This window comes from Schistocerca gregaria, unplaced genomic scaffold (genome assembly GCF_023897955.1).
Source record: "Schistocerca gregaria isolate iqSchGreg1 unplaced genomic scaffold, iqSchGreg1.2 ptg000470l, whole genome shotgun sequence".
Classification (NCBI taxonomy): Eukaryota; Metazoa; Arthropoda; class Insecta; order Orthoptera; family Acrididae; genus Schistocerca; species Schistocerca gregaria.
In genome coordinates, this window is record NW_026061884.1 from 4,045,289 (window position 1) to 4,053,780 (window position 8,492).

The 8,492-nt window shown below is 46.4% G+C and overlaps 1 non-coding gene across 1 annotated transcript; it reads right to left on the reverse strand.

Moving 5' to 3' along the window:
* Positions 1 to 499: 499 nt before the first annotated feature.
* Positions 500 to 571, reverse strand: Trnai-aau (transfer RNA isoleucine (anticodon AAU)). The gene has a single exon. It is a non-coding gene; the product is annotated as a tRNA-Ile (tRNA).
* Positions 572 to 8,492: the final 7,921 nt, after the last annotated feature.

Genomic DNA, 8,492 nt, shown 5'->3' on the forward strand with positions numbered 1-8,492 from the left:
ATGTATACGACTCATCTCGAAACGCTCACACCCCTGAGGATTTGTGTTTTCGTTCTACACAGCCGCTGCCCCTTGCTCTTTCCCACCCATTCGTTACATTCAACCTCTGACGTGACCGACCAAATATAGACTGAGAAACAAGACCACACAATTTGTGCATTCGGAATCGAAGGCAGGGCGTCCCTCGCCGCATTTGCTACGATGGCCATTTGCTACTTCTGCAGAAGCGGCGGCGGCGACGACGACGACGACGACGACGACGACGACGACGAAGATCGCGAGAGGCTCTGAGATATGTTAGAAATACATCTATAAAATGTAATTCAGACTGCCTCGTCCCACCTTATGCTGTACCGCTTTGGCAAATGCTTTATCTGCGCCATTCGCCTTAATCACATCTGAGAGTAAATCTTAAAAAAACGCCTGTCGCTAATTGTTCGTCATCACAGGTACTGTTTGCTATACGGCCACGACGCGCAACTGATTTCCAAAATTCATCTTTCTCCTGTAAGGATGGAACTTACCACCCCTGGTTTATTAGACCAGTGCTCTACCACTGAGCTAAAGAGGCGCGGCCTAGCGGTACTCTTGGGTACTTCGTTCTTACGGTCGTCTGCATCATCAGACTTTAGCTGACAACAATTCATATTATCGGCTAATATTTGCAGCTATGGCGACAAATTACTGCTTGGCTACACATCTGACACGTAACCGATGTGCTCTCCAAACCACAACACTTGCATTTCAGAACATGTCTTTTACACATGTCTACAAAATCACCTTCACCTTCAAATACAGTTTCCTTGCGACTGACAGAGACGTAGGCAAAGTTTAAAGTTGCTATTTCCATTAAATCTCGTTAATCAGAAAAACGGTAATTTACACCTGCAGCGGAACAAAATTCTGTTTCGCCCAGCGTCTGGCTCGAACCCACGACCCTGGGATTAAGTGTCTGACGCTCTACCGACTGAGATAGCATGCTACCTCGGTAAATATTTGCCGGGTAGCACGTCACACAGTACTCGTTTGGGTTGGGTGGTCCCATACAGCATCTCTCCATGCTGCCTAATGTTTTCCTAACGTCACACTCGTCACGCACTTCACTTTTATGTCATAATCATTTCTGAGAGGCAAAGAAATTGCATGACAACAAGCAGAGCTAGTGGCGTCAAAATTACCACACATACTTTATGTGACTCAAAAGCCGAACGAGTTACTTTCCGACGTTGTTTTAGATGTGCAAGTGCCAGTCAAAACTCGCGGTGTCGGCACTCTGCCGACCATTTCGCTAGTTAACACCGGTCTTGCTGTGTGTGTTTCAAGCTCAAGAGCATCTCCAAGCAAAAAATGGTCAACAGCAACATTCAGACGGTTTCGTACTGCTCAATTGCTACATTAAAACGGTATGTTTCTTTTTCAGAACTGGAAAAACACAAGCGTGACAGCATTCGAACCTGTAATCTTCAGAGCCGAAGTCCGACGCCTTATCCATTAGGCCACACGGTCACTGACGACCAACATTTACATGTATACGACTCATCTCGAAACGCTCACACCCCTGAGGATTTGTGTTTTCGTTCTACACAGCCGCTGCCCCTTGCTCTTTCCCACCCATTCGTTACATTCAACCTCTGACGAGACCGACCAAATATAGACTCAGAAACAAGACCACACACTTTGTGCATTCGGAATCGAAGGCAGGGCGTCCCTCGCCGCATTTGCTACGATGGCCATTTGCTACTTCTGCAGAAGCGGCGGCGGCGACGACGACGACGACGACGACGACGAAGATCGCGAGAGGCTCTGAGATATGTGAGAAATACATCTATAAAATGTAATTCAGACTGCCTCGTCCCACCTTATGCTGTACCGCTTTGGCAAATGCTTTATCTGCGCCATTCGCCTTAATCACATCTGAGAGTAAATCTTAAAAAAACGCCTGTCGCTAATTGTTCGTCATCACAGGTACTGTTTGCTATACGGCCACGACGCGCAACTGATTTCCAAAATTCATCTTTCTCCTGTGAGGATGGAACTTACGACCCCTGGTTTATTAGACCAGTGCTCTACCACTGAGCTAAAGAGGCGCGGCCTAGCGGTACTCTTGGGTACTTCGTCCTTACGGTCGTCTGCATCATCAGACTTTAGCTGACAACAATTCATATTATCGGCTAATATTTGCAGCTATGGCGACAAATTACTGCTTGGCTACACATCTGACACGTAACCGATGTGCTCTCCAAACCACAACACTTGCATTTCAGAACATGTCTTTTACACATGTCTACAAAATCACCTTCACCTTCAAATACAGTTTCCTTGCGACTGACAGAGACGTAGGCAAAGTTTAAAGTTGCTATTTCCAATAAATCTCGTTAATCAGAAAAACGGTAATTCACACCTGCAGCGGAACAAAATTCCGTTTCGCCCAGCGTCTGGCTCGAACCCACGACCCTGGGATTAAGTGTCTGACGCTCTACCGACTGAGATAGCCGGCTACCTCGGTGAATACTTGCGGGGTAGCACGTCACACAGTACTCGTTTGGGTTGGGTGGTCCCATACAGCATCTCTCCATGCTGCCTAATGTTTTCCTAACGTCACACTCGTCACGTACTTCACTTTTATGTCATAATCATTTCTGAGAGGCAAAGAAATTGCATGACAACAAGCAGAGCTAGTGGCGTCAAAATTAACACACATACTTTATGTGACTCAAAAGCCGAACGAGTTACTTTCCGACGTTGTTTTAGATGTGCAAGTGCCAGTCAAAACTCGCGGTGTCGGCACTCTGCCGACCATTTCGCTAGTTAACACCGGTCTTGCTGTGTGTGTTTCAAGCTCAAGAGCATCTCCAAGCAAAAAATGGTCAACAGCAACATTCAGACGGTTTCGTACTGCTCAATTGCTACATTAAAACGGTATGTTTCTTTTTCAGAACTGGAAAAACACAAGCGTGACAGCATTCGAACCTGTAATCTTCAGAGCCGAAGTCCGACGCCTTATCCATTAGGCCACACGGTCACTGACGACCAACATTTACATGTATACGACTCATCTCGAAACGCTCACACCCCTGAGGATTTGTGTTTTCGTTCTACACAGCCGCTGCCCCTTGCTCTTTCCCACCCATTCGTTACATTCAACCTCTGACGAGACCGACCAAATATAGACTCAGAAACAAGACCACACACTTTGTGCATTCGGAATCGAAGGCAGGGCGTCCCTCGCCGCATTTGCTACGATGGCCATTTGCTACTTCTGCAGAAGCGGCGGCGGCGACGACGACGACGACGACGACGACGAAGATCGCGAGAGGCTCTGAGATATGTGAGAAATACATCTATAAAATGTAATTCAGACTGCCTCGTCCCACCTTATGCTGTACCGCTTTGGCAAATGCTTTATCTGCGCCATTCGCCTTAATCACATCTGAGAGTAAATCTTAAAAAAACGCCTGTCGCTAATTGTTCGTCATCACAGGTACTGTTTGCTATACGGCCACGACGCGCAACTGATTTCCAAAATTCATCTTTCTCCTGTGAGGATGGAACTTACGACCCCTGGTTTATTAGACCAGTGCTCTACCACTGAGCTAAAGAGGCGCGGCCTAGCGGTACTCTTGGGTACTTCGTCCTTACGGTCGTCTGCATCATCAGACTTTAGCTGACAACAATTCATATTATCGGCTAATATTTGCAGCTATGGCGACAAATTACTGCTTGGCTACACATCTGACACGTAACCGATGTGCTCTCCAAACCACAACACTTGCATTTCAGAACATGTCTTTTACACATGTCTACAAAATCACCTTCACCTTCAAATACAGTTTCCTTGCGACTGACAGAGACGTAGGCAAAGTTTAAAGTTGCTATTTCCATTAAATCTCGTTAATCAGAAAAACGGTAATTCACACCTGCAGCGGAACAAAATTCCGTTTCGCCCAGCGTCTGGCTCGAACACACGACCCTGGGATTAAGTGTCTGACGCTCTACCGACTGAGATAGCCGGCTACCTCGGTGAATACTTGCCGGGTAGCACGTCACACAGTACTCGTTTGGGTTGGGTGGTCCCATACAGCATCTCTCCATGCTGCCTAATGTTTTCCTAACGTGACGCTCGTCACGTACTTCACTTTTATGTCATAATCATTTCTGAGAGGCAAAGAAATTGCATGACAACAAGCAGAGCTAGTGGCGTCAAAATTAACACACATACTTTATGTGACTCAAAAGCCGAACGAGTTACTTTCCGACGTTGTTTTAGATGTGCAAGTGCCAGTCAAAACTCGCGGTGTCGGCACTCTGCCGACCATTTCGCTAGTTAACACCGGTCTTGCTGTGTGTGTTTCAAGCTCAAGAGCATCTCCAAGCAAAAAATGGTCAACAGCAACATTCAGACGGTTTCGTACTGCTCAATTGCTACATTAAAACGGTATGTTTCTTTTTCAGAACTGGAAAAACACAAGCGTGACAGCATTCGAACCTGTAATCTACAGAGCCGAAGTCCGACGCCTTATCCATTAGGCCACACGGTCACTGACGACCAACATTTACATGTATACGACTCATCTCGAAACGCTCACACCCCTGAGGATTTGTGTTTTCGTTCTACACAGCCGCTGCCCCTTGCTCTTTCCCACCCATTCGTTACATTCAACCTCTGACGTGACCGACCAAATATAGACTGAGAAACAAGACCACACAATTTGTGCATTCGGAATCGAAGGCAGGCCGTCCCTCGCCGCATTTGCTACGATGGCCATTTGCTACTTCTGCAGAAGCGGCGGCGGCGACGATGACGACGACGACGACGACGAAGATCGCGAGAGACTCTGAGATATGTGAGAAATACATCTATAAAATGTAATTCAGACTGCCTCGTCCCACCTTATGCTGTACCGCTTTGGCAAATGCTTTATCTGCGCCATTCGCCTTAATCACATCTGAGAGTAAATCTTAAAAAAACGCCTGTCGCTAATTGTTCGTCATCACAGGTACTGTTTGCTATACGGCCACGACGCGCAACTGATATCCAAAATTCATCTTTCTCCTGTGAGGATGGAACTTACGACCCCTGGTTTATTAGACCAGTGCTCTACCACTGAGCTAAAGAGGCGCGGCCTAGCGGTACTCTTGGGTACTTCGTCCTTACGGTCGTCTGCATCATCAGACTTTAGCTGACAACAATTCATATTATCGGCTAATATTTGCAGCTATGGCGACAAATTACTGCTTGGCTACACATCTGACACGTAACCGATGTGCTCTCCAAACCACAACACTTGCATTTCAGAACATGTCTTTTACACATGTCTACAAAATCACCTTCACCTTCAAATACAGTTTCCTTGCGACTGACAGAGACGTAGGCAAAGTTTAAAGTTGCTATTTCCATTAAATCTCGTTAATCAGAAAAACGGTAATTTACACCTGCAGCGGAACAAAATTCCGTTTCGCCCAGCGTCTGGCTCGAACCCACAACCCTGGGATTAAGTGTCTGACGCTCTACCGACTGAGATAGCCGGCTACCTCGGTGAATACTTGCCGGGTAGCACGTCACACAGTACTCGTTTGGGTTGGGTGGTCCCATACAGCATCTCTCCATGCTGCCTAATGTTTTCCTAACGTCACACTCGTCACGCACTTCACTTTTATGTCATAATCATTTCTGAGAGGCAAAGAAATTGCATGACAACAAGCAGAGCTAGTGGCGTCAAAATTAACACACATACTTTATGTGACTCAAAAGCCGAACGAGTTACTTTCCGACGTTGTTTTAGATGTGCAAGTGCCAGTCAAAACTCGCGGTGTCGGCACTCTGCCGACCATTTCGCTAGTTAACACCGGTCTTGCTGTGTGTGTTTCAAGCTCAAGAGCATCTCCAAGCAAAAAATGGTCAACAGCAACATTCAGACGGTTTCGTACTGCTCAATTGCTACATTAAAACGGTATGTTTCTTTTTCAGAACTGGAAAAACACAAGCGTGACAGCATTCGAACCTGTAATCTTCAGATACGAAGTCCGACGCCTTATCCATTAGACCACACGGTCACTGACGATCAACATTTACATGTATACGACTCATCTCGAAACGCTCACACCCCTGAGGATTTGTGTTTTCGTTCTACACAGCCGCTGCCCCTTGCTCTTTCCCACCCATTCGTTACATTCAACCTCTGACGTGACCGACCAAATATAGACTGAGAAACAAGACCACACAATTTGTGCATTCGGAATCGAAGGCAGGCCGTCCCTCGCCGCATTTGCTACGATGGCCATTTGCTACTTCTGCAGAAGCGGCGGCGACGACGACGACGACGACGACGACGACGACGACGAAGATCGCGAGAGACTCTGAGATATGTGAGAAATACATCTATAAAATGTAATTCAGACTGCCTCGTCCCACCTTATGCTGTACCGCTTTGGCAAATGCTTTATCTGCGCCATTCGCCTTAATCACATCTGAGAGTAAATCTTAAAGAAACGCCTGTCGCTAATTGTTCGTCATCACAGGTACTGTTTGCTATACGGCCACGACGCGCAACTGATTTCCAAAATTCATCTTTCTCCTGTGAGGATGGAACTTACGACCCCTGGTTTATTAGACCAGTGCTCTACCACTGAGCTAAAGAGGCGCGGCCTAGCGATACTCTTGGGTACTTCGTCCTTACGGTCGTCTGCATCATCAGACTTTAGCTGACAACAATTCATATTATCGGCTAATATTTGCAGCTATGGCGACAAATTACTGCTTGGCTACACATCTGACACGTAACCGATGTGCTCTCCAAACCACAACACTTGCATTTCAGAACATGTCTTTTACACATGTCTACAAAATCACCTTCACCTTCAAATACAGTTTCCTTGCGACTGACAGAGACGTAGGCAAAGTTTAAAGTTGCTATTTCCATTAAATCTCGTTAATCAGAAAAACGGTAATTTACACCTGCAGCGGAACAAAATTCCGTTTCGCCCAGCGTCTGGCTCGAACCCACGACCCTGGGATTAAGTGTCTGACGCTCTACCGACTGAGATAGCCGGCTACCTCGGTGAATATTTGCCGGGTGGCACGTCACACAGTACTCGTTTGGGTTGGGTGGTCCCATACAGCATCTCTCCATGCTGCCTAATGTTTTCCTAACGTCACACTCGTCACGCACTTCACTTTTATGTCATAATCATTTCTGAGAGGCAAAGAAATTGCATGACAACAAGCAGAGCTAGTGGCGTCAAAATTAACACACATACTTTATGTGACTCAAAAGCCGAACGAGTTACTTTCCGACGTTGTTTTAGATGTGCAAGTGCCAGTCAAAACTCGCGGTGTCGGCACTCTGCCGACCATTTCGCTAGTTAACACCGGTCTTGCTGTGTGTGTTTCAAGCTCAAGAGCATCTCCAAGCAAAAAATGGTCAACAGCAACATTCAGACGGTTTCGTACTGCTCAATTGCTACATTAAAACGGTATGTTTCTTTTTCAGAACTGGAAAAACACAAGCGTGACAGCATTCGAACCTGTAATCTTCAGATACGAAGTCCGACGCCTTATCCATTAGACCACACGGTCACTGACGATCAACATTTACATGTATACGACTCATCTCGAAACGCTCACACCCCTGAGGATTTGTGTTTTCGTTCTACACAGCCGCTGCCCCTTGCTCTTTCCCACCCATTCGTTACATTCAACCTCTGACGTGACCGACCAAATATAGACTGAGAAACAAGACCACACAATTTGTGCATTCGGAATCGAAGGCAGGCCGTCCCTCGCCGCATTTGCTACGATGGCCATTTGCTACTTCTGCAGAAGCGGCGGCGACGACGACGACGACGACGACGACGACGACGACGACGAAGATCGCGAGAGACTCTGAGATATGTGAGAAATACATCTATAAAATGTAATTCAGACTGCCTCGTCCCACCTTATGCTGTACCGCTTTGGCAAATGCTTTATCTGCGCCATTCGCCTTAATCACATCTGAGAGTAAATCTTAAAGAAACGCCTGTCGCTAATTGTTCGTCATCACAGGTACTGTTTGCTATACGGCCACGACGCGCAACTGATTTCCAAAATTCATCTTTCTCCTGTGAGGATGGAACTTACGACCCCTGGTTTATTAGACCAGTGCTCTACCACTGAGCTAAAGAGGCGCGGCCTAGCGATACTCTTGGGTACTTCGTCCTTACGGTCGTCTGCATCATCAGACTTTAGCTGACAACAATTCATATTATCGGCTAATATTTGCAGCTATGGCGACAAATTACTGCTTGGCTACACATCTGACACGTAACCGATGTGCTCTCCAAACCACAACACTTGCATTTCAGAACATGTCTTTTACACATGTCTACAAAATCACCTTCACCTTCAAATACAGTTTCCTTGCGACTGACAGAGACGTAGGCAAAGTTTAAAGTTGCTATTTCCATTAAATCTCGTTAATCAGAAAAACGGTAATTTACACCTGCAGCGGAAC